This window comes from Oryctolagus cuniculus, chromosome 10 (assembly GCF_051225735.1).
Source record: "Oryctolagus cuniculus isolate XC-2025 breed Fujian yellow rabbit chromosome 10, ASM5122573v1, whole genome shotgun sequence".
Classification (NCBI taxonomy): Eukaryota; Metazoa; Chordata; class Mammalia; order Lagomorpha; family Leporidae; genus Oryctolagus; species Oryctolagus cuniculus.
Window position 1 is genome coordinate 26,931,182 of NC_142876.1, and position 26,487 is coordinate 26,957,668.

General features: G+C 45.2%; 1 long non-coding RNA gene across 9 annotated transcripts in view; it reads right to left on the bottom strand.

Moving 5' to 3' along the window:
- Positions 1 to 26,121, bottom strand: part of LOC149123714 (uncharacterized) — an 85,884-nt gene extending 59,763 nt beyond the window's left edge. For 2 of the 9 annotated variants that reach the window (XR_016214021.1, XR_016214017.1), the window contains exons 1-2: positions 25,947 to 26,121; positions 11,943 to 12,004 (exon numbers count right to left, since the gene is read on the bottom strand). This is a non-coding gene — a long non-coding RNA (uncharacterized LOC149123714). Of the gene's footprint in view, positions 1 to 10,158; positions 10,397 to 11,942; positions 12,005 to 25,892 lie in introns of those variants that run through there. The other 7 variants (XR_016214022.1, XR_016214020.1, XR_016214016.1 and 4 more) reach the window with 5 other exon arrangements.
- Positions 26,122 to 26,487: the final 366 nt, after the last annotated feature.

Sequence of the window (26,487 nt, forward strand, 5' to 3'; positions counted from 1 at the left end):
AGGGTAGCATATACAACATGGATATGCTGGACAAAGGGATGATTCATGTCCTGGGCAGGATCTAAGAGGAATGCACAAGTTTTTATCACACTATTCAGAACCACAACTTGAAACTTATAAATTGCTTCCTTCTGCCATTTTTGTTTAACATTTTTGGACCATAGTTGTTCTAGAGCCACTAAAGCCACAGAAAGGGAAACTGTGGAACAGGGAGAACTCCTGTACAATTTCAAGGGTAAGGCAAGGCACAGATTAAACACAGAGGTGGTTTTTGGCCTATGTCTAGGGCACAGGCATGTACTGTGAAAAGCTGTTTGGGCAGCCTTCCATTGAAATGCCTGAAACAGATACTTGGATTTCCCTTAGTTCATTCAGACCACTGGAACAAAATGCCTTAAACTCAGTGAGTTATAAACAGTGGAAAGTTATCACTCACAATTCTGGAGGCTGGGAAGTCTACATTCAAGACACGGGCAGATTCCTTACCTGGTGAGTGCCTGTTCTTCTTGGATGATGCCTGCTGTGCATTCTCAGTTGGCAGAAGGAGCAGAGATGCCCTCAAGCCTCTCCTGAGAGTGCACTGACCCCTTTTGTGAGGGTGGAGCCCTCATGACACAATCACTCCCCCCAGGCCTCTGCTCTGAATGTCATGCCCATGGGGTGTGAGGTTCCAACATGCAGATCTGGAGGGAGGAGCCCCATCATTCAGCCCACAGCAGGACATTCTCAGCTAAGTTTCTCTATGTCCTCACTGGTCGAGGGTGTCTGCCAAAGAGCAGATATTACAGACTTAATTTTAGAAACAGAGGTTTTTAAATTTTTCTCTTCTACCAAACCTTTAGAACACTGACATCAAACGTGTCTGACTATCTCTTGCTCAGTGAAAGACTAATTTGTAAATTCTGCCTGTCAGGGCTGAAAGGGACCCAGGGAGATGTCCTGGGCTCATCCTTGCATGTGCGACTGTATCACCAGAGAGGTGTTAAGAACATCACTGCATGGGCCCCGCCAGGACTAATTAAATCAAAATCTCCAGTGTAGGGCTTAGCTGTTAACATTTTTAAAGTTACTTTAGTGACTCCAATATGCATCCAAAGTCTAGAACTGACTTCCAGGCTGAACTGTCCTCTCAAAGATGAGAAAACCAATTTATAGACTCAATGCAATCCCTGTCAAAAAATCAAGGACATTATTCACAAATATAGAAAAAAATGATGGTAAAATTCATATGGAAACACAATAGAACCTGAGCAACTAAAGAAATCTTATACCACAAAAAAGAAAGCCAGAGGCATCACAATACCATATTTCAAGACAAACTACGGGGTAGTTATAATCAAAGCAGCCTGGTACTGGCAAAAAAAAAAAAAAAAAGATGTGTAGACAAATGGAACAGAATAGAAATGCCAGAAATCAACCCACAGATCAACAGCCAACTTATCTTTGACTAAGGAGCTAAAATCAATCCCCGGAGAAAGGACAATCTCTTCAACCAATTGTGCTGGGAAAACTGGATCTCCACATGCAGAAGTATGAAACCTTGTATCTTATATCTTACACATAAATCCACTCAAAATGGATCAAGGACCTAAAGCTATGACCTGATACCATCAAATTACTAGAGGAGGACATTGGAGAAACTGTAAGATATTGGCATAGGTAAAGACTTCTTGGAAAAGACCCCAGAAGCACAGGCAATCAAAGCAAAAATAGACAAATAGGATTACCTCAAGCTAAGAAGCTTCTGCACTGCAAAGAAAAAGCACTCAACAAAGGAAAGAGGCCACCAACAGAATGGGAAAAATATTTACAAACTATGCAACAGATAAAGAATTAATATCCAGAATCTATAAAGAGCTCAAGAAACTCAACAGCAACAAAACACTTCAGTTAAGAAATGGGCAAAGGACTTGAACAGGCACCTTTCAAAAGAGGAAATTGAAATGGCCAATAGATACATGAAAATACACTCAGGATTGCTAGCCCTCAGGTAAATGCAAATGAAATCACAATGCAGTTTCACCTCGCCCCAGTTAGAATGGCTGTCATACAGACATCAACAATCAATAAATGCTTACAAGGATGTGGGGGAAAAGTACCCTAATACACTGTTGGCGGGAATGTAAACTAACTGGTGTAGCCATTGTGGAAGATGGTATGGAGACACCTCAGAGATCTGAAAATCAATATACCATATTACCCAGCCACTCCACTCCTGGGAATTTTCCCAAACAAAATGAAATCAGCATATGAAGGAGTGATCTGTTTCTGCATGTTTATTGCAGCTCAATTCACAATAGCTAAGATATGGAATCAACCCAGATTTCCATCAACTGATGACTGGATAAAGAAATTATGGTATATACACTATGGGATACTACTCAGCAGAAAAAATAAATGAAATCCTGACTTTTGCAACAAAATGGATACAACTAGAAATCATTATACTTAGTGAAATAAACCAGTCCCCAAAAGACAGCTACCATATGTTTTCTATGATTAGGACTAATACAGTACCTAAAATGTAATGTATTATTAGAGTGAAATTGACATTTAAAGATTCGATGATCATTTACAGCCCTTGTCTCTACTGTCGAGGAACAGTGTAGTTTTTTCATACTATTTTTTAATTCTTTACTTAATGTAGGGTTAATCTTATGAATATAAAGTAAACTGAAAATAGCTATTTATAAAAATTAAGAGTGGGAATAGGAGAGGAAGGAGGAAGAAGGGTTGGAGCATGGGCAGGAGGCAGGTGGGAGGTATCACTATGTTCCTAAATCTGTACATGTGAAATACATGAAAGTTGTATATCTTAAATAAATTTTTTAAAAATAATAGTTATAATTTTAAAAAAGAAAAGATGAGAAAACCAATGATCAGAAAGACAAAGTGACTAGCTCAGAAACACACATGGAAGTAAGGGCAAAACTGGGAACCGTCTTTTCCCTGTCCATCCCTGCCTACTGCAGTGCAGAGCCTTTACCCTGGTGGCGTTTCAGGTCTCCAGCATTCTAACCTATTCTCCCATGTGCAATCACCCTAACAAACAGCTGCAATTCCTCCAGGAAGGTTTGATGGAAGATGAATAGTATTCATTTGGAATTGTGCAAGGAGGATTTCCCCAAGGGTTTTGTCCCATCTTCATTCTAAGGCACTGCTGCCCATCTACTTCTGCTCAAGGAACATCGTGATCAACAGCAATACAGCCGGTGCCATGGCTTAATAGGCTAATCCTCCGCCTGCGGCGCCGGCACACTGGGTTCTAGTCCAGGCTGGGGCACCAGATTCTGTTCCGGTTGCCCCTCTTCTAGGCCAGCTCTCTGCTGTGGCCTGGGAGTGCAGTGGAGGATGGTCCAAGTGCTTGGGCCCTGCACCCCATGGGAGACCAGGAGAAGCACCTGGCTCCTGGCTTCGGATCAGCGCACGGCGCTGGCAGCAACGGCCATTGGAGGGTGAACCAATGGCAAAGGAAGACCTTTCTCTCTGTCTCTCTTTCTCACTGTCTACTCTGCCTGTCCAAAAAAAAAAAAAAAGAGAGAGAGAAAAAAAGAAAAAACAGCAATGCAATGATCTCTGACGGTCAAGCTATCCTAAGGATGCCTTGGGCTCTGACAACCTTACAGTATCCACACTCATCTTGCCTTTGACAATTAAAGACCACCTTTTGGTCTGTGGCAGTCCAATCCCATCATTACCTCTAGATTCAGGGAGGCTGGTCCAATGGCAGCTGTTCCCATGGCCATTCCTGGGCCACAAAGAAGAGCCCTCTTAGACCTCTTCAAGGATACCCAGGCTCCCCTCCCAACTGCATCCTGCCCAGTCCTGGTACAAGGAATGCCCCTGAGTCCTTCATGGAGACACAGTGGGGCTGCATGAGCTCGTCTCTGATGATATATCTGCTCTAGCACTGCCATTGTCCTAAGCCTTTGGACATGTCCTCTGCCTCACTAAGGACAGTCAAGATAGGTCATCCTAACCATCCCCCTCGTTCAAAAGTCTGGTCCAAGACTTGTCACCTTATTGTCTCTTTAACAAACCAAAAACTACAGGCAGCCCAGCATTTTGCATCCAAACCACATCTCCCAGGCTGTTTCTCAAACTTTAAAATAGCTTAAAACTCACTTGGTAGACAAAAATCCTCCAGATTCTACACATATCCCCCCCTGTTCATGGGCCATGAAACGATTAATTGCATCAACAACCAAAGTTTAAAAAAGAAGAACAGCACAGCCTTGGCCTGGGATCCTCTGCTGAGCTCTGATGTGAGCAGGAGCATCCCAGTGGGCATTCTCAGGCTTTTCCCCCGAGCTTCCCCCACCCACTGCCCCTCTTACCCTTTTCCTTCCATCAGGGACCTCAAGGGTGGGGGGGGGGCAAGTTAAGAATCTTGACCTCTTGGAGCAAAGCTGACTCCAGACTTCATAGCCCCTTTGCCCAGGTTTTGACCTTTGACATTCCTCAGAATAAAACATAGAGGCTTTAAGGGATGGTAGATGGTGTAACACAAATAGGGATCTGCATTCAAGGCCCCACGACACCTAGGGGTGACTGCCCACAAAGCCTTTTTGGGATTGGGGTATTTCAGGCACGTTGATGCAAGCTATCAAGTGATTCAATACAGAAACTCCTTCAAACTGAGTCCGACCGTGCCCTTCCTCCCTGGAGCCCTAGAGGGGCTTCACGGTCACTCAGCAGAAAGCACAAAAGTCCTCACTGGGCACAGGCCTTCTGTGCTCATCACCCTCCCTTCTCTGGCTCATTTCCTACCCAACTCTCTTACTCAGTGGGGCCCAGACACACTGGTCTCGCTATTCTGCCACAACTAGCAACTTCCACTGGCATCCTCGTCAGCTTAGGGTAGCTGCCCTCTATCTAGTCCCTGACCTTTGATAGTTTAAGCTATACCTTCCTTCCTCCCCTCTGCCTTTTTCCCGTGGTACGTGTCACCTTCCAACACATTGTTCACATCATTTATTCTGACACCATCTCTCTCCCCTACTGGAATGTAAGTGCCATGAGGATGGCGATGTTTGTCTCTGACAAACACCCCAACCCCAGGAAATGTTGGGTGTGGAATATGATTGATAAATATTCCTTCTCTCTGTCAATGCGTGAGATTGCTATGTGCTTGACTATGTGGTTGAGCTAATCACAGTCCAATAAACATTCCACAAATGAGCCATTTGTGGCCAGTTTGCCTGCTTTTCTTCTCTACCAAGCTGGAACAATCTCACAGTGATCAATTCAATTATGCAGAAATTGACCCAGTCTGCTAAGACATGCAGAGCCAGCAATTAACATTTCTACAACATTTTAAAAACTTCTTTAACTAGAAATTCACATGAATGTTCAAGCAAAAGGGTTCCCGCCACCTGAGCTTCTCGTGTGTTTCTTGTAAAAATGAGGGAGTCCTGTGCCACTCATATACAACGAGCTTGGTCATTTCCATGAGGGAGGCTCAAGTGAAAATAAAATGATAATTGTGACTCCTTTCACACTAAATTAACCACGAATTTACAGAAACAGCCTGCAATGAACACCCCTGATGGGCCTTGTTTTAGAGAACCCTAAGACACCCGACAACAATCAGCATCAGTCCACACAACTCACTAGTCAGGCCCCATCTCATTTCAAGAAGAATGCAAAAAGTTCACAGGAAATGGAATTTTAAATCAGCGCATTTTGATGCAAAAATATAAAATTCGTGTGCAATTTTTCCATAACATATTTTCCATGAACATTTTGAAGATCTCATGATATTACTCCTTTCACCAAATGAAAGCCTCAGCCAATGAATCACTGAGTTATGTTGGTTAATATTGAATTTAGAAAACTATCTTGGGGCCGGTGCTGTGGTGCAGTAGGTTGCAGCACTGGCATTCCATATGAGCACGGGTTCGAGTCCTGGCTGCTCCACTTCCAATCCAGCTCCCCGTTAATGGCATCTAGGAAAGCAGTGGAGGACAGACCAAGTCCTTGGGCCCCTGCACCCACATGGGAGACTCGGAAGAAACTCCTGGCTTCGGATCAGCCCTTAGGTAGAAATGCACTTGGCATGTCATGCTCCTCTCTGGCTTAACCCTTTTCTCCTCTTGCCTAGAATCCAGATCCCTCATCCTAGCCCAGAAGCCAGTCCTCCCTTATTTGGGACACCCAGGGACTTCCCAGCCCTTAGCTTGAATGAGACAACTCAGTGTAACCCCACCCCCAAAACTTTTTATTGCCATGAACTCTCAAACTCATTCTCCAAGTAAACAAGATCCCTTTGTCCACCCACAGGCAGGAAGCTGCAGATCCCTAGCTTTTCAGCACAAGCTTGCCTCTACTGACAATCTCCATCAACGTGCAGAGGTGTTGGCACAAAGCTGCCTGTCACTGAGCAGGCCCCTCGTCCCCCTCACCTGTCACACTCCGCGGAGGAGCTCACAGCATGAAAGATAAGGGAGAACTGAGCTGGATGAAGGAAGGGCTGGCTAGGTCCTCATTCGGTCCTGTTTCTCACAGGCCTGACACAGGTCATCACCCGTGAGTGAGCTGGATTCCTCACCCGCACCTGCTCCCCTGCCACCAGGGTGAGAGAAGACAGCAGCGAGGAGGAGGAAGGGGACTGGGGAACCACCTCCCCCAGAGCCAGCCTAGGACTGCAGATTAGGGGTGTCTCCTCCTGCGGTTCACCCCGCCCTGGAGGGAAAGCGCAACAGACAGCAGGGAGAAAGACACAGGGCTGTGGGTTCCACAGCTCGCCCAGCGTACACACTGCTGCCTCTGTGGAAATGGGTCCAGGGCTATGAATTTATTAATGTTCTTAACTCTCGCTTTCTATTAGTCTCTGCCTTGCTTCTCACAGTTCCCCATTCCATGCTTGTAAACAAAGCCAGCCGTTTATTTGAACAGAAATGGCATGCCGATTAAATTTAAAGGGTGACAGAAAAGCAAAGGGGGCCAAATCTCCTGAAGTTACCACTGCCTCCTCTCTGATCCTTTTCTATCTGGATGCTGCTAAGCACACTGTCTCTTCTAGACATCATTTCACTTAATTGTCATGGCAATGACAGGAGGGGGTTCTTACATGGTGTTTGCTTATTGCAGTGAAAGGAATGAGGCTAAGAAAAACAAAGATACCTGTCCCCACTCACATGGATCTCAAAGACCTAGACCTCAACAGATATGTGTGGTTTACAGCCCCGAGGAGACTGTCTGGCTTGCAAATCCATGCAAAGCTGCCTCAAAGAGGAAAAAATTCTGAATATTTATGGATGAGATAAATGTTCTAAATAGATCCTCTTGGATTGAGAGCATAGGGCATTAGGATTTCCCTATGTCCACAGCAGAAAAAGGGTCAAAAGGAGTAGGAAAGGTGCCACAAGATAAACCCCCACAAGAGGACTTGGCTCCCTTCGCGTGTTTCTTCACTCCAGGCTACCAGAGCTGGCTTTTCTTCATGGGAATAAGGGAGAGAGATGACTGCGTGAGTTAGTGCCTGCTCATAGTCCAGCTTCCTGTCCCACCTGGCAACAGGCTGCGGAGTGCATACACAAAGCAGGATGCCACCCAAGCAGCGTGAACAACACCTTCCTGCCCCACGGCTTGCAATTTCCCATCGCTTCCCAAATGCAAGCCCAGACGCACAGAGTGAGCAAAACTGGCCTGGAGACCACCAGCAGTCCAGGCAGAGACAGCACTGGGGAGCACCAAGAAGCTCACCCACAGTTCACTCACCCTGTCTTTCATCAGGGGACCTAGTGTTTAGGGGAAGGAGGCGACTGTAACACGTGTGCAGAACAGCGCGAAGAGATGGAGAAGAGAATAAGGATGTCAGGGAAGACCTCCCTGGGATGAGGTTGAGCTGAGACCTCCATGAAGCTGGGCAGTACGTGCAAGGTAACTCAGAAGAGAACACACTTGGTGTGCGCAGCAAGTAGCAAGGAGGCCAGAGTGCCCGGACCAAACTGAAGGAGGAATGGTAGCGTGGGACATTAGTTGAGATATCTTGGCACTCGGTCAGGAAGCTTTATATGCTAAGGACAGGATTCGTTGTTTTTTTGTTTTTGTTTTTGTTTTTGTTTTTTTGAAAGGCAGAGTTAGACAGTGAGAGAGACAGAGAAACAAAGAAAGGTCTTCCTTCTGTTGGTCCCCCACCCCCCACCCCCAGATGGCCGCTACAGCTGGCGCACTGCGGCGATCTGAAGCCAGGAGCCAGGTGCTTCCTCCTGGTCTCCCTTATGGGTGCAGGGCCCAAGCACTTGGGCCATCCTCCACTGCCTTCCCGGGCCACAGCAGAGAGCTGGACTGGAAGAGGAGCAACCAGGACAGAATCCGGTGCCCCAACTGGGACTAGAACCTGGGGTGCCAGTGCCGCAGGTGGAGGATTAGCCTAGTGAGCCATGGCGCCAGCCACTTTGTTTTTTAATAGTAATGTAAAGCCATGAGAGAGCTTAAAGGAAAGGGCTGCCATGAATTCCCTTATTATTTTTGTAAAATTATCCTTAATGGCTTATGGAGAAGAAATGTAGAGAAGGCTTATGTGGAAGATGGGAGAGGTTGTAATTAAGGAGGGAGCAAGCCGGCGCCGTGGCTCAATAGGCTAATCCTCCACCTTGCGGCGCCGGCACACCGGGTTCTAGTCCCGGTTGGGGCGCCGGATTCTGTCCCGGTTGCCCCTCTTCCAGGCCAGCTCTCTGCTATGGCCAGGGAGTGCAGTGGAGGATGGCCCAGGTGCTTGGGCCCTGCACCCCATGGGAGACCAGGAAAAGCACCTGGCTCCTGGCTCCTGCCATCGGATCAGCGCGGTGCGCCGGCTGCAGCGGCGGCCATTGGAGGGTGAACCAACGGCAAAGGAAGACCTTTCTCTCTCTGTCTCTCTCTCTCACTGTCCACTCTGCCTGTCAAAAATAAAAAAAAAATAAATAAATAAAAAAATAATAAATAAATTAATTAATTAATTAAGGAGGGAGCAAAGGGAATGAGATAAGGGGGTGAAGTCAGATGGTGCTCTAAACGTAGACCTGGATTAAACAAAACTTTTTAAATAGTTTACTTATTATAAATATTATTATATATAATGTAGTATATAAACGATACTATATAATATATAAATATTAATAGTTTATTATAATTCATTTATTAAAATTACTTACATTATTAAAAACTTTTTTAAACTTTATTTTTAAAAAGGTGGACCCAAAGCGACTTGCTGCTGGGTTACAAAGCTGACGGGTTGATGAGAAAATTACAGTGCAAGGTTGGTGACATGGATTTCAGTCTGAGCGTGTTTGACCTGTGGTTGCTGTTTATGGATTCTCTGACATAGAGGTCAGATTCTGGGTTCTATTTAGCAATATAGCATCCTATATAGCTAAATAGGTTGCACAGCAAATAGGTTCTATAGCAAATAGCATATAAGAGACATTTAATAAGTTCAAATGTATGATGAGTACTGGGATTACTACATACACATACACACACACACACACACACACACACATCCACAGCCAGCCAACTACCCCACTTCCCTTTGGCTTTTGCTGTGTATTTCTATTACTTTCGCTTTTCCAAATGAAGTCTTAATTGGAACATCAATTATAAAATGGATGAAATTAAATATTCTACTAATTAAAATTTACACATTGGGCCGGTGCTGTGGGGTACTGGGCTAAGCCTCTACCTGCAGGGCAGAAATCCCATATAGGTGCTGGTGCAGGTCCCGGCTGCTCCTCTTCCAATCCAGCTCTCTGCTATGGCCTGGGAAAGCAGTAGAAGATGACCCAAGTCCTTGGGCCCCTGCACCCACATGGGAGACCCAGAAGAAGCTCCTGGCTCCTGGCTCCTGGCTTCGAATCGGCTCAGCTCTAGCCATTGTGGCCATCTGGGGAGTGAACCAATGGATTAAAGACCTCTTTCTTTGTCTCTTCCTCTCTCTGTAACTCTACCTTTCAAATAAATAAATAAAATCTTGTTTACAAATTTACAGATTGAGTTCACTTATGACATTCGCATATTATAAAGTCAAACTTCAGGGCCAAATGGTTCCGATGAACAAGACATTGGAAATCAGAAATTAGGAATGACAGTTGCAATTTTTCCATAAGCTCTAACTTTAATTTATTTCTGTTTTATTTTTTGTACTTCATGAAAAAGTGATTACAAGTAGCCAAATGTTATATATGTTGTGTGCTGGGTGGGGAGAAATGCTTTTGGCTACAGGTAAAAAGAGTTGAATATCTGTCACTTATTCCTAAAGACATTTACTGTTGATTAACAAGTGCCAGGAAATACAGATACATGTGCCAGTTGGAAGTAGAACCTCCAAGCCTTGAGCCAGCAGCCACAATGCAGCCAATAAAGAACTAGTTCTTCCATTCTCCTATTCCGTTATCACCAGGCTGTCCTTCCGCTGTCATGAGCCATCACGATACCGTTAAAAAGCAGGAGCAAAGGGGTGAGCGTTTGGCATACCAGCTTAAATCCCCACTTGAGATACCCACATCCCATTTCAGAGTTCCTCATCACATTCTGCCTACTCTGCTTCCAATACAGCTTCCTGCTAATGCACACCTTGAGAGGCAGCAGGTAGGGGCTCATATAGGAGTTCGGGGCTCCTGGCTTCTGACTGACACATCCCTGCCTGCTGCAGACATGTAGGGAGTGAACCAGTAAATGGAAGATCTCTCTGTCTCTGTCCATCTGTCTTCCTTTCAAACAAAATGAAAATCAACAATTGCTTAAAGGATCAGGCACAAAGTGGCCACCAGGAAGAAAGACCCTTGTCCCATTTTTATTAGGGAAATGTCTTTCCCAGGAACCTCCGTCAGGGATCTCCTGTGTCTAATTGGACAGATGTGGGACAGATGTGCACTCCCAGACTTTCATTCAGCTGCAGAGTTCCCTGGCTAGCTGCTGACCAAGCCCAGGGGAGAGTCTCAAGAAACTTTCTAATAACCAGGCTGGAAGCTTGCAAGGCAAGTGGCAGAATCCTCTTATACAAAGTGGAATAAATGCTCATATGTATATAAAAGGGGACCATCTCTCACTGTTGTCAGCGAAAAAAGGCAATTTTGATCTGATCTTTCCTGAAGACTTAAGAAAGTGGAGCTAAACTGACTAGGAGCAAGAAAAACAAACAGAAGATGATGTTTCCCCATTCATCTCCTCAGAGTCCCATTCACTGTGACCCCCGTGGCCCCTGAATCTCTCTGTTCTTTCCCACAAACCACCATCAAGAACACCATCCTCGCCTGACCATTCCTCCCTTCACCCACTGTCCCACAGTCACTGGTCCCGATTTCTCCAATTCTCCTTTCTCCACTGTTCTGATGTGTGCAAGGAGCAACACAATTGTGGCATTTCCCTGATTATGGACAAGAGGCCACCGTACCCATGCTCTGATGGTTTTAGCCTTGTCACCTGATGACACTGAGAGTATCCCCAAGCTCCACTCACAGATACCAGCTAGACCAGGGGAGACTCTACAGGTACAATATAAGCAAAGCAGTGACTTACTAATCAATGTTATCAATGCGTATCTAGTTATGAGTTAACTTGTTATTCTACCATCACTGTAACACCATGATGTGAATGGACTCTGAGCAATGAGCCTGGCATCACTTCAATATGACCTACATGCACAATAAGGCTAAATGATTTTATACAATTTTCTGAGATTAGTTAGATGCAAACCTCACTTATTGACAAACCCATTGATGTTTTTCAAGTGAAAATATATGCTCACGGGTATAGACAAAATTTTTCCCTGAGGGCTACACCCTTCCACTAACCACACACACGCACACGCACAGAGTAGACCTGACATCATAAAGAAAAGTAGCTGTCCCTGGTGTTAACTTTAAAATGGGAAATATTTACTGTGAGTCTTTTTCCTGAGCCTATAGTTTGAGATGTGTTAGAGATAATTATTTAAAAATAAACAAACCACAACTCACCCATGGTAAAGTAGAAGTGAACTGCAGACAACTAGTTCTTCACACTGGTGTTCCAGAGACCCCTAAAAACATGGAAATGTATCAACCAAGAGTAGTAGTCAACAGGTTAGCAAGGAAGCCAGTTTCTCTCAATAAATTCCCCCAACCTGCCTGTGTACAGTGGCTAAAAGAATCCAGACAACTGAGCCTGTGAACACCATACAGATGGTCCCTCTGTAACAGACATATGATGACACCTTTATTTTTGGAAGAAAAGCATAAACATTCAGAAAACAAAAAGGACTCTGTGCTTGAACGTGGAAGAGACTATGGCAAAAATGGCTGGAAGGTCCAATTCCCTGCCATGCAGAAGTGTCTGGAAAGGAATTTCCTGGGACTGCGGTTGTACATCTCAAAGTCAAGGACTGACTCTCTTGTCCTCCTCCACCTTGGACAGGCTAACCTCATGGTAGTAATAACCATATCAATAAGACAGCAGTGCTGGACCATAGAAGGGTCTCATTTTCAGTTCAGTTTGCAGCACCAGGAGTTCAAGTTATGGAGCATCAGCTCTGATGAAATTTTTTTTTTTTTTTTTTTTGACAGGCAGAGTGGACAGTGAGAGAGAGAGACAGAGAGAGAAAGGTCTTCCTTTGCCGCTGGTTCACCCTCCAATGGCCGCCGCTGCAGCCGGCGCACCGCGCTGATCCTGGCAGGAGCCAGGAGCCAGGTGCTTTTCCTGGTCTCCCATGGGGTGCAGGGCCCAAGCACCTGGGCCATCCTCCACTGCACTCCCTGGCCATAGCAGAGAGCTGGCCTGGAAGAGGGGCAACCGGGACAGAATCCGGCGCCCCAACCGGGACTAGAACCCGGTGTGCCGGTGCCGCAAGGTGGAGGATTAGCCTATTGAGCCACGGCGCCGGCTCTGATGAAATTGATACCTGAGAGACCCCTGGTATTTCAAAGTGCACAGCACTGAATCCTCTGCCTTGGATACACTTTAGAAATTCTTTGCACACATTTGACTTGAAATAATGACTTCATTTAAAAATAAAGTAGCTCTAGATTTTGAGGTCGGCTTGCTCTTCATGACTGTGGATTTCTCAGCCCAAGGCAGGAAAGTTAGTTGGTCGTGGTCATGGCCCCTAAAGAGATAACTCATAGCCCCATAGCCCCTGTGTCATCTGATTCTTTGATATGAACAATTGATGGGAAAAGTTATTTGTCAAAGCAATTCCAAGTTCCAATTTGCTTTCAGCCTTTGATTAGGCCCTGCCTGTGTTGAAACGGCAACTGCTGCAGCTGATCCTGCCTTGTTCTCAGTCTCCTCAGGGGAGCCACCGGACCCTCCTTGCAAGCTCAGGTCTTACTCAACTCTCCAAGTGGTTCTTCCAGAAGCAGAAGTATGTGGTGATGGACTTTACTTCCATATCTGTATTGTGTTCCTCTTAATCTTGACCTTCTACTCAATTCAACTGCAGTTATCTGGGTCAAAAGTAGCTGTATCCAAAGATTTAGCAATATTAATCTTCATCCTTTTTTTTTTTTAATATTTGATCAAATGAATTGGTTCCCCCTACCCCATTACAGCCAACTTTTTTCTTTGGTTTATTTAAAAGACCAAGAGACAGGGATATGAACTCCCCCAAACTCCCACAACAGCTAGGGCTGAGCCAAGTGAAAGTCAGGAGCCCAGAATTCAAGCCAGGAGACCTGAGAGTGGCAAGGATCCAGTTATTTTGGCCATCATCTGCTGCCTCGCAGGGTGCACGTTCACAGGCAGCTGGAATCAGCAGAGGAGTGGGAACCTGAACTCTGATATGGAATGCAGATGTCTCACGTGGCGTCTCGATCATTGTGCCAAATACCCACCCAACAAATTGTGTCTTGATGACTAGAAATCATCATAAATGATATTCTTTGCTTATACTTTGGTTCTTACACAACTGCCTTGTTTATTTAATATTCTTTGAATTCTGAGCACATCAAAGAGCTGCAAAAATGCTTTTATTTAAAAATGCTTTTATTAAATGCCACACTTTAGGAAACAAAAGAAAGCTCAACTCAAGTAGTTTGAACAATTAAACCCCTCCATAACTGGACACTTGGAGATGGATTAGGGCATGAATTTTAGCTCCATCAGTTTTTTGAAGATTCAGACTTCTTTCTTCTCTTCACTGTGCTAAATTCACCTCTTCATCACCTTAAGATGACAATTCCAGATATTATAACACTACATGATACCATCTAGAAGCAACAGCAGCAGATACACACACACACACACACACACACACACATATGTATATATGTATATGTATATATAAAAACTTTGTCAATGATGTCCAAGGTTGGGTTTAGTTTGTTTTGTATTTGCTGGAAATCTTTCATGGAGATGTCCAAGCTGATTCCCTACCCCCACCCATTGGCTAGCATTGTGCCACATCCCACATTTTAACCAGTTACTGATAAAAGGAAAATGAGACCATGTAATAACCTTAAGGTCAGTGAACATGCAGCTGGTGCTGGGATTATAGCACATCTTTCCATAAAAACTACAATAACAAAAAATACAGGCAAAGAAATTGGAGCATAAAAAATATCAGGGAAGAAAATAGGGAAAGGAAGAAATTTGAGAAAGCAACCAAGTCTGACATATGTGATACCAGGGACTAAAGTGCAAATAAAAGCTTATTCATCAATTACTCTACACCCAAACCCTCTATTTGATATGGTCAGGGTTACTACTCAGGGCTGCCTTCTTAGGAAAGATATATATGTCAACAAATCCATAAGCAACTTATTTGATAAAAATCATTGAAATTTTTATTGAGTAGAATAGACAGTTCTGCATTTTAAGGTATAGTTCCCTGAAAGGTTGATGACATCTGAGTAATTATTTCTTATCAAATACAAAATCAAGTTACCATGTAGGACACTAGTTAACATTTATCTCCATTGTAAAGGGGTTCATAAATTCATTTAGTATCATCTAAAAATAAAAGATTGTTTATCATAGCTCCAGATAATTCCTTCAAAGCAATAGAATTTTCCAAGTCTTCATGATGATTCTACTGAAAAGATACTACTATCTCTATTTTACAGTTGAGAAAATTAAGAACTAGCAGAAACAGAATTCAACACTAGGGAGGTCTAATTATAACACTTGTGTTCTCTCCATGTAAGTCAAGCAGAGTAGTAAAGAAGCAAAGAAAAATGCATTTCTCCTGTCCATTTAATCATCATAATCTGTAATTATCAAATTCATTATCTCAATAGCAGCCTGGCAACACATAGATTATAAATAAAACTACCAAGTTTTATTTATTTAACACACACATATTTACAACCTTCTGTTTAATCATTGCAAGACAGGGATATATTCCACACCTAACTGCAAGAAAAATGAGGGGCTGATCTTTCCAAGATCTCAGAGACAGGACCAGGATGAGAGCCCTTGCTTCACAAGACAGACCAGTACACTTCACTTCCACAAGAGAAAAAACTCAAGAACACCCATCTGCCATTGTCTGTTTCTCCTTAAAGCCTGAGCTGCAGCATACAGGTAGAAGGGATGCAAGAAAGTCTTGTTCTCCTCTTCACCTGTTACGCTATACCACATTCCCTTTTCACAAACAACTGCCATACGATGATCTGGAAAAGAATATCCACTCTCAGGACTTGGTGTCTTCATGGATTAACCCTCCCCTGCATTTATGAGTTTATAAAAGGGTAATGCTTACCCACCCTGTACAAAGAAGAGTAAACAAGGATGTGAAATTCTACATAATGAGTGAAGGAAGAAATATGTTAGAGATACGAAATCTTCTAGGGGCTGTTTGTTGGTAAATTGGTAAATTCTGGAGAGTAAAGTATCCAATGACCCAGTAGAAATTACTTTGTGCTAACATGGCATCTCCATTTAGCACTGAGATCTTCTGTGGACCATATCACTCATGGTAAGGATAGATTTCCAGTCCATTGACTCACAAAGTGTTTCAGTGGCCTAATTATGCCTGAAGTGGAAAATCACCCTTAAAAGAAAGCTAATGCTTTTTTACCAACATAGCACTGATCTAACTGTTCCTCTGTCTTAAAATGATTGGGTTAACAAGGCAGAAAACACCTTTAAAATCAAGTTTGTGTACATCTTGACTCCTTGTAATTGTCTAAGATAGAAATTATTTTCTTAAAGGGTAAAGAGGCTGATCTTAGCAACCTGGACAGTTGTCAAATAAGGACATGTTTCAGATGCATGATTATTAAAAAATTGATTTCTGAAGATTTTCAATTCAGTCTGATCATCTCTGCTAAATAAACAAATAACTCCAAGTTGCAAACAACCATGGGAGGGGAGTTTGGAGGGGAACTTTCCTGCCACTAAACAAGGGTTCCTCACTGCTGGAAGTGTCCTCCATGCCCATCAAGGGGCCATGGGAGGAAGCCAAGGCAATGTGGAGGAGGAAGGTGTGACATCCCCCAGGCCAGGGTGAGGGCAAAGGATTGTGTCTCAATACTAACGTTGGGGGTAGTAAACAGAGGCATTTACAGAAATAATTTAGAGTTGACAGCTATTCTAAGAGGCTTAGAATTCTAAGAGCCTGCAGAACTTAGAGAAAAAATTTTGAAGTTCATGCATTTCCCCCAGTGTCTCCAGCTTCCTCCCTCTTTAAAATAAGCCCTAGGTGGAATGATTTTGTAAAGTGAAGAATTCTCTTATATGAATAGCTCTTCTTTCATTTTATGTTTTATATGTTTGAATATTTCACATAAGGACTTTTTCCCAGAAAATGTAGAATAAAACATCAGTATGTGAAGATGAGTGAGTCAACACACACACAAAAAACAACATCAAAGTACTTGGAAGCACTCTCTTTGATAAGTCCCTCTCCATTGGCCATAGGCACGTACTCTCCATGAATGGAAGCAAAGGTCCCTGCTGGCAAGCAGTGGGATACAGAGTGGTTTTCCAAATGCATGGATCTACACTGGGGCCCTGAAGAGTCATCAGGTTTGATAGACATTTGAACTCTTCTAAAACAACTCCAGCAATTACAAGAGGAGGTCACTGGGTCCACTGAGACCTCAGCTGATAGCATCTGAAGTCTCCAAAGCCATATCACCTCACTAACAGGCACTACAGAATAGACTGACCTTAACGGTGTTCTTATCATGCTAACCAATCAGGCCAGTTAAAACCACACCCATCAAACAGTCTTCACTAGGGTCCAGAGACCACCTTCATTTCCCCTCCTCTATGAAATCCTCTCATTACTTGGTTAATGCCACTCTTAGGACCATTGGCTTCTACTCTCACCCTGTCTTTTATACTATCTTGTCTATTTAAGAGTTTATAGGCTCCTTCACCAACCAGGCGGTCAATCAAATGCTGCTACAGGGATATCCTCGGCTCCCCACCCAGGAGATAGTGGCTTGAGACTTGTTGCCCTAGGTCAGCAGCAAGCAGTTATAAAAGATCGACCTTCGCCCCTTCACTCCTCCTGGATTTTTGGGCTGATGTAATTCCATACATTGCCTGCTTTATAAAAAAAAAAAAGAAGGGAATGTTAGTAAAATGGTGCCATCTTATCTGTGGCATCATCTATGCCCTGGACACCATCTTGGGCTCTGGCAGTAAGCTTCGGTCCCAAGCCCCACGGCCCAACCACAGGTGTCCGCTCCACCCCTACCCTAATGGGATTCGCTGCTCCTACTTCCCTGCCCCCACCAACGTATAACAGGACCTGCCTCCAGCACACGTGCTGTCTCTCCTGATTCCTCTCTCTCTTACTCTCTTGCCCTCTCCCCCACCCAACAATAAACCTTTTCCTTAACTTTGGTGTTTGGTGTGTTTTGTGGCAGCCTTACATATGTGTTAGTCAGCTTTCCAGTACTACAATGAAATACTCAAGACAAGCTACTTAAGAAGGCAGGAGGTTGACTCCACCACCTGGTTTTGGAGGCACATAGTCCAACACCGGGCAGCCCCATTTGTTTAGCATCAGCAGAGTCCTAAGAAGCCACAGAGAATCACATGGCAAGAGGGAACTGCACGGGCAGAAGGAGAGTCACATGGAAAGGCAGGAAGCAGACAGTGGCTAAGACTCAGGCTCAGGAGAACTACCTTCCAAGGGCACACCCTCAGTGACATAAGGACCACCCTCTAGGCTCACTTCTAAACACCATAACTGGATTAAGTTCTTACCCTATTAGTACCATGAATTTAAGATTTGGAGATTAACACCTGCATGTATTCAGGAGCCACAGCAGTGCATTGTCTTTTATTAATTATTCATAAAGCCAAAGGAAACCTGGTGAACACTAATTTCTCCCCCTCCCCCCCACCCAAGATGTTCCTCCGAATAAATAAATAAATGATGTTAGTTTCAAATAAGCTTGGAGACCATTTCATATGAACTCCCTTATTGGAGTCAAAAGCACATCTGCCTAGTGGAGGCCACAGGAAGTTCTAGCTTAACAAAAAAATGGTTAACAGTGTTTGATGCACTGTTTTCCAAACCCTTTAACCATGGAATCTTTTATTGTAGCTCCTAACCACTTTTCAAGGGTAACACTCTTTGGAAAATGTTGATCTAGTTAGGAAAATGTTAAAATAACCCAACTTCCCCATTTTATTTGGTAGAAAAAAATTTAAAAGTTGGGGCTCAGGCACAGGAATGGAGTTTTTCAAGTTGATCCAACAATTTTACCAAGAACTTGACCTACTTCCAGCCCAGGTCCCCCTCCACTACAAGGTCCTGTGGACCACGCTCATAAAGGAAGCCCACCTGGCCTTCTGCCATTGGTAAACAGGAACACGGAAGAGCATTTGGCCATGCCTTCTCCTGGGGAGTGGGCATATCACACGGAAAATAGGACTTATTTTCCCACCCGATTCCTCTGCTCTGGAAAGAAACTCCACAGTCCCATTCCAGTATCTTCACTTCCAGGTGAAGTCAGTACATGGGAAAGATGGCAGGAGTCTGGCTATCCTGGCTCCCAGTGTCACAGGAGGTGAGACTGGAATTGAAGTCTATTTTTTTTATTTTTTATTTTTTTGACAGGCAGAGTTAGACAGTGAGGGAGAGACAGAGACAGAGAGAAAGGTCTTCCTTTTTCCGTTGGTTCACCTCCCAAGTGGCCGCTACCGCAGGCATGTTGCGGCCGTCGCACTGCGCCAATCCAAAGCCAGGAGCCAGGTGCCTTCTAGTCTCCCATGCGGGTGCAGGGCCCAAGAACCTGGTCCATCCTCCACTGCTTTCCCAGGCCACAGCAGAGAGCTGGACTGGAAGAGGAGCAAGCGGGACAGGATCCGGCGCCCCGACCAGGACTAGAACCCGGGGTGCCGGCGCCGCAGGTGGAAGTCTAACACAAGAGGGAGTCTGATAAGCACCAAAGGACTGCACAGCTCCACCTCCATTTACAGGAGAAAGGGCCATTTCTGATCAGGTCCTTTCCAAGACAAGGGTCATGCAAATTGAAAGGACAAACCCAAGTTAGGAGGTTTTATTCAACCAGAATTCAATTAAGGAATTAAATACCATTAGTAGCTTCTTAAATTAAGCATAAAACCTTTTCAAAGTTTATGTTGTTACTTGAAATCCAGACTGAGAGGAAAAAGGATTCCTGTGATCCTAGTATAGTCCATTATTTCGCGAAGTTGAAACTCAGATAAATTGGCTCCATAAATAGTTAATGAAAGCTAAAAGGCGCAGCCCGCAGATGCAGAGCCCAGAAGTGTTTGCTTCGGAAACACTGCCTCCTGAGAGTCATTGAGAGTGAAAACGCAGCGGAGCACCAGGGCCTTGTTACTGATCTTGCGTTTGTCATGTTGTCGGCCCTTTATGTTCCTTTCTCTGCTCCTTTCCTCGGCCCCTAGGGTGTTCATCTTTTCCTTGGAACAGGACTTCAGACTTTCCAAATGTGTCTGCAATTTTTGAACTGTTTAAACCACAATACCTAAAATGCCAGATTAGGGTTATTTCTGTGAGTGCAGATTTTTTTAAGTGCATCTCTGAGTTTGCAAACAAAATATGGTGGCAACTCATAAAACTGATGTGAATGATGTTTTAAAATAGAATGCTCTGTTTTCCAAGAAATTAAAGTGGCAAACATTTAAGTTTTTTGCTTTAGTAGAAATTATCATAGATGAAAAGTTCCAGCATAATTGAGCCCATGGGGTTCCCCTCCCCTCCTCCACCAGTGAAGGGCAGCTTCCTGGCCCAGGCCCCCAGTGGTACCAGTTTCCTTTGCCATTATTTCCTCCCTCCTCCAATGGATTCTCAGCCCCCAAGCCTTTAGCCAATAGGAAGCTCAGCCCTGTTCCTTTCACATATCCCACCCCCACCCCCACTCCCTTTCTCCAGGAGCCTGTAGTCTAGGAAACCTCTGGCTTACCTTCTCAGATGGAGCAAGTTATAGTTGTGGTTGATCATGAAATAATGGAACAAGAACCAGACTGCACATCCTGAACAAGCCTAGGGCCACTGACATACAGGGCCTCTGAAGACACACATTATCCCCCATCACTTCTTCCCAAGACAGAGGGCTCCTCATGTCCCTGGAAGGCTGATAACAGACCTTCTATCTCCTAAGAAACAGTGGATGAGGCTTTGCTTCTAGGGCCTAGGGGCCCTGATCTCTTTATGCACTGGACAGCTAGGGGGCCTGTGTCCCTGTGTGTCTGGGCCTCTCAAGGTGGGCATTGTTCCTCATGCATCCCCCCTGACAGCCAGGGCACAGTCTCGTAAGAGCAATTCTCAGCACAAAAATCACACGCTGTCTCAACAATCAGCATACACAGCACCTGGAAAATATTGTCATCTGCCAGATTCTACACAAGAGCCATGGGTGGCTGGAAATCGGATTCCCAAGCTGAGATGCTGGAGAGGAAATGGAGTTCACTTTTTAATCACTCTCTGTTGTGTCTGCAAGAAAAGGCGGTTTATGGACCCACTAAGAAAGAGAGAACAGTACTAGAGATTCACCAATACTGTGTCTGATGGGAGAAGGAAATCATGCTAGGATCAGAGGTTAAAGGCATCATGATCACGCGGGAAGACATCACCGTGAAAGCACCCTTCCTCCTCTCTGTGTTGCTCTCTCTCCTGCTTTCTTCAGACCCACCAAAAAGAAAGGATCAAATATATTCATCCCCACTGTGGAGGATCATTAAAGCAAAACCGTAACCTCCCCAAAGTGTCTGGAATACTGGAACATTTGTCACGTATGGCTGCTAGCAGTGGCGGTCTGTTTTGGCAACATTTTTTGGTTGTTGTTGCTATTGTTTCGTTTTTGTTTTAACCAAACTTGGAGCCAAACAGAACTGAGTTCGGGTTCAGTTTTGCTATTTACTTACTGTGTAGAATTTATAAATAAGAGGGATGGTTTATATTGTTGCAACTATGATTCAAAAAGAGCATTTGCCTATGAAAACTTGTCAGCTTGAACACTGTGGAATCATGACTGATCAGTCTCAGCCTGGGGGAAGCAGATGATAAAATTAATCTTGAATTATTGCGACACAATGATTTAAAAAGAGTGAAACTAGTTTTCAACTCTTTTAGAATCATTTCATTGCTGAGGGGATGCAGTGTTTAGATTCCAAGATACAGTCTCTTCATGGAAGCTCTTGGTGTTTGGGGAGTAATTTGACTTTTGCATCACATTGTTGACTTCTATTAGGTTCTATGTGTCCCTGCATGCAGAAGACCCCTCAGAGTGTTGAGGTTACTCCATGCACTCAATCTCACAGGCTTGCAACTCAATAGGGAAAGAGGGCTGCTGCTTGGGGCCGGCTCTCAGGCGCAGTGGGTTTACGCCCTGGCCTGAAGCGCCTGCATCCCATATGGGCGATGGTTCTAGTCCTGGCTGCTCCTCTTCCCATCCAGCTCTCTGCTATGGCCTGGGAAAGCAGTAGAAGATGGCTCAAGTCCTTGGGCCCCTGCACCTGTGTGGGAGACTGGGAAGAAGTTCCTGGCTCCTGGCTTCAGATAGGCGCAGCTCCGGCCGTTGCGGCCAATTGGGGAGTGAACCATCGGAAGGAAGACCTCTCTCTCTGCCTCTCCTCTCTCTGTGTAACTCTGGCTTTCAAATAAATAAATAAATCCTTTAAAAAATCGAGGGCTGCTGCTTTTTGAACTTATTTTGGAGACAGAGAATCAGAGACAGAGACAGTAAGAACTCACGCTCACAGGGTCACCTCCCAAATGCCCATAAACAGCTGGGCCTGGGCCAGGCCAAAGTCAAGAGCTGGATCTCTTGGAGAGAGAGGAGAGAGAAGGGGGGGAGAGAGAGAGAAGAGAGAGGGGAGAGAGAGAAGAAAAGGGAGAGAGAAGGGCGAGAAAGAAGGTAGCAGGAACCTGTTTATACTTGAGTCATCATTGCTGCCTCCTGAAGTCTGCATTAGCAGAAAGCTGCAGTCAGGATCCAGACACCAGAATGGGATCCAAGTACTCTGGTGTGGGATGCAGGCAACTTAACAGGTGTCTTCAAAATACATAACGTCTGCCCCAAGGTGACTGCTTCTTAAAAGGAAGACGTTCCAGTGGGCCCTACGAGGCAGCTGCAGCTGAGAGTCTTTCTGCCATCTTGACCTTGGGGGCATTCAGGGCCCCACCTGCCCGGTGGCCACCCCATGGAGTTGGGATGTGGAGGCAGAAGGGAGCCAGAGAGCAGGGCAGCCTTGGAGCCTAGGGTGATCACTGCTTCCTAGCAGAGGATGAGGAAGTCAATGCACCTGTGAACCTACAGGAGCTGGAGAAGGTAATTCCAGGAACCTGAATTTTGCAATCCATTTCCCTGTTTCTAATATTTTCCCCACATGTCGCTGTTCATGCTTCACTTACACATGAATGGTCCATTTGGAAAACTCAGTGGAAATTAAGTGAATAGACAGAATGAGACTTCTCTCCACATTGATAACATCTGAAGTGGCTGCTCACTTCCAGGAGGCCCGTGAGCCAGGGGAGAGAGAGATGAATGGAATAGCACCCCAAAGGGAAGCTGAAACTCGGGAAAAAACAGCCCCATCTCCTTCGTCCTGCAGCCTAGTTCATAGGAAAATTCACTCTCACGCTCGTCAATGCATGGGCTCTAGCATTTTAAAAGTTACGTTTCCCCTTGGATCTCATTCCTCTACTTGACAGCAGCAGATCTAAAATGCTAACACTCTCCTCTACCACTCTGTCACACCAGATGTCTTTGATGCCTGTTTTCCAAATAACACAGAACTAGCTAGGCAGGCACGCCTTCAGTTTTCTTTCACCCTCCTCTCCTACAGAAGTAAATTCATCCACGACTTTTTTCCTTTCCTCAATGTGTATGTGAGAAGTCTTTCCTAGTCCATTCTAAGACTGACTTTTAATCTTGATGCATTTCCTTCCTTATAGGAAATCCATGCACTGAATTATCCCTTTGTCTCTCAGATCTTCCCTTTTTCCACTAAAAAACAGTAGTAGTGGGGGCGGGGGGAGGCTACTTTGGATATTCTCACCAAAAACAATCCCCCATTTCCCTCCACCCTATGAAAGTGTCTAAAAGTTAGACTTACTAGTCTACTTTTGTCAGCTCTCACTCTTCAGAATTCCGTGAGCTGAATCACTTTATCACTCCCTCAAGTCACTCTTAATGGCTTAAGGAAGAGTTTTGATCTTTGTCTTTTGACCTGCCCTCCAGGTCTCCTGCCTGTGACTCCTTCTGAAACACACTACAGTGCAACCTTACTGGACTCCTCTGCAGTCCCCTAAAATGCTACACACTTGACCTGCCTTCCAGGAAACCCACCCATGTAGATGGGTAAGTAGCAAACCCCTATGCATCCCTCAAAATCCTGAACCATTTTCCCCTTCACTGGAACGTCTCCCAGTTCCTCTGCTCCTCTGTCAAGAAGAATGAACATCTTTCACTCCACCGAAAGCACAATGTCGCCTCCTTTGTTGCACGGCGCCCATCACCATGGTCTGTGAGGGCAGCTGGTGCTCAGGTCTACTTCTACTACATTCTAATTTTTCTGACGGCCCCAACCATGTCCTGCTCCTTTGTACACTCCTAACACCGGATACAATACCTGGAGCATAGAAGGCACTTCCTAAATATATGTCTGATGTTTAAATTCCAGCTCCCCTACAAGCACAGGCCTCAAAGGGGCCAGAGTCAGATGTGAGAGGTCTTCATCAGAGTCAATACAATGCTCTGATGGCTGGTGCTGTGGCTCATTAGCCTAATCCTCTGCCTGAGGCACCAGCACCCCGGGTTCTAGTCCTGGTTGGGGCGCCGGATTCTGTCCCGGTTGCTCCTTTTCCAATCCAGCTCTCTGCTGTGGCCCGGGAGTGCAGTGGAGGATGGCCCAAGTGCTTGGGCCCTGCACCCGCATGGGAGACCAGGAGAAGCACCTGGCTCCTGGCTTCGGATCAGCGCAGCACGCCGGCTGTAGAAGCCATTTGGGGGGTGAACCAACAGAAGGAAGACCTTTCTCTCTGTCTCTGTCTCTCTCTCACTGTCTAACTCTGCCTGTCATAAAAAAATGCTCTGAACCAGAGTGAGAAACTGCAGTGAGGTTTAAATATGTACAAACGCCAATGCCTAAATGGGACACGTAGAACAAAACTGAAGCATCTGGAGTTCCTTGGATTATAATTGAAAGAATATATGGGGGTTGGCACTGTGGCGTAGGGGGTAAAGCCACCGCCTGCAGTGCCAGCATCCCATGTGGGTGCCAGTTCGAGTCCCGGCTGCTCCACTTCCAATCCAGCTCTCTGCTATGGCCTGGGTTAGCAGCGGAAGATGTGGAAGATGGCCCAAGTCCTTGAGCCCTTGCACCCACGTGGAAGACCCAGAGGGGGCTCTTGGCTCCTGGCTTCGGATGGGTACAGCTCTGGCCCTTGTGGACAACTGGGGAGTGAACCAGAGGATAGAAGACCTCTCTCTCTCTCTCTCTCTTTCTCTCTTTTTCTCTCTCTCTGCCTCTCCTTCTCTCTCTGTGTAACTCTGACTTTCAAATAAATAAATAAATCTTAAAAAAAAGAAAGAAAATGTGAGTTTTGGTTTCTCATTCATTCCCAACCAGGAGACCCATATAGTGGACACTTTCATTCCCCAGCTACAGAAATCCACAACGTATAAGCACAGAGACATTTGGAATGAAGGGATGACCTGAGACTGGAAGAGAAGGGAAAGGCCGCCCATCTTTCCCCTGGGAAGCTTCTGTACCCACTGATCCTTAAGGTCCAAATTGCAATGACCGAAATCTTTTTGGGTTGGAGAACGTCTCACCCACAACAGACAAAATCTGCAAGTTTGTTCACTTTCTCAATCTTTACATCTCCTGTTATTGCTTCTTAAGCCTAATGGTATTTCTTGGAAAAAAAAAAAAAAAAGAAAAGAAATTCTGCGTGTTGATTCAGACCACTCCACCACCAGGTACATCCTCCCTGCTCCACCAACCCATATTAAATCTAATCTCAAGAGTAATATTTTCCTCCATTTTTCAAACAGTTCAAGCCAGATCATGCACACCGATGACTTCTGTAGAGTCAAAGGGAACAGGAGAAATCTGGAAGGGACGTAATGGCTGGCTAAGAAGAATTTTCTCAGGGCAAAACAAAAGCAAATAGAGATGGGAAAGTGCTCAGCTCTAAGTTCGCAAAGCAGTGGGGCTGCAGAGGCTGCCCAGTCCCTTGAACCTGATCCCAACAGGGAGACGTCACTGAGGCCCCGTGATATGCAACATAAAGAACCGCAGTTTCCCATGGGCCTTGTTCCTCCGTCCTGTGCAAAGAAGTCCCACGTAGTTATCCAGTGTCTTGCCTTTCGGGAGCTTAGAGATTTTGCAAACAAGCTTTTGCTTTACAAAGCGATTCCCTGGCTTCCTCCGGGAAGCCTGGACATTGAAGGCGCTTTCACCACCCAAGCTGGCCTGTTCTTGTTCACTCCTCCCGGCCCAGACATGCCCAGAGCTGCCCTTTCCTGACTCACCTACCCCAGCTTGACTGCAGAAACCATCATCCTACGGTGCGTGGCCGGCCTCACCTCAGCTGCACCGCAACCCTTCTCTTCACTGTGGGTTCTCCGACAGGCAGTGACGGACACAGTGATCAGGAGCATGCTGGGAGCAGAAGGGAGTTAACCCCATGGTTTGACCCCCACCCCCGGGAAACAGGAGATGATTGATAAATGCTCTCTCTGTGGAGCAGAGCAGGGGCTCTTAAATGTGAACTTGCATAACAGTCACCTGGGAGGCTTGTGAAAACCCAATATCCCGAACCACCACCTGACATTTTGATTCAGGAACTCAGCCAGGGGACAGTGAATGTGCGTACGTGAGCAGTCCAGGTAACACCAGTGCAGCTGTCTACCCTAGCAGGACACTGGGGACTCAGTTCTGTCAGGGATGCAGCTCCTGAGGTGCCCACACAATTAAGCTCCAGTCACCCACACAGATGGCACACTTGGAAACGAGTTTTGCATTCCCTTCCCCTCCTCCATGTCACTCTCCCCAGTTCCTCACTCTACTTTCTGGAAATCACTTCTCAAATAAGCTACCTAACATGCCCTTGTCCCCCACTCTGCT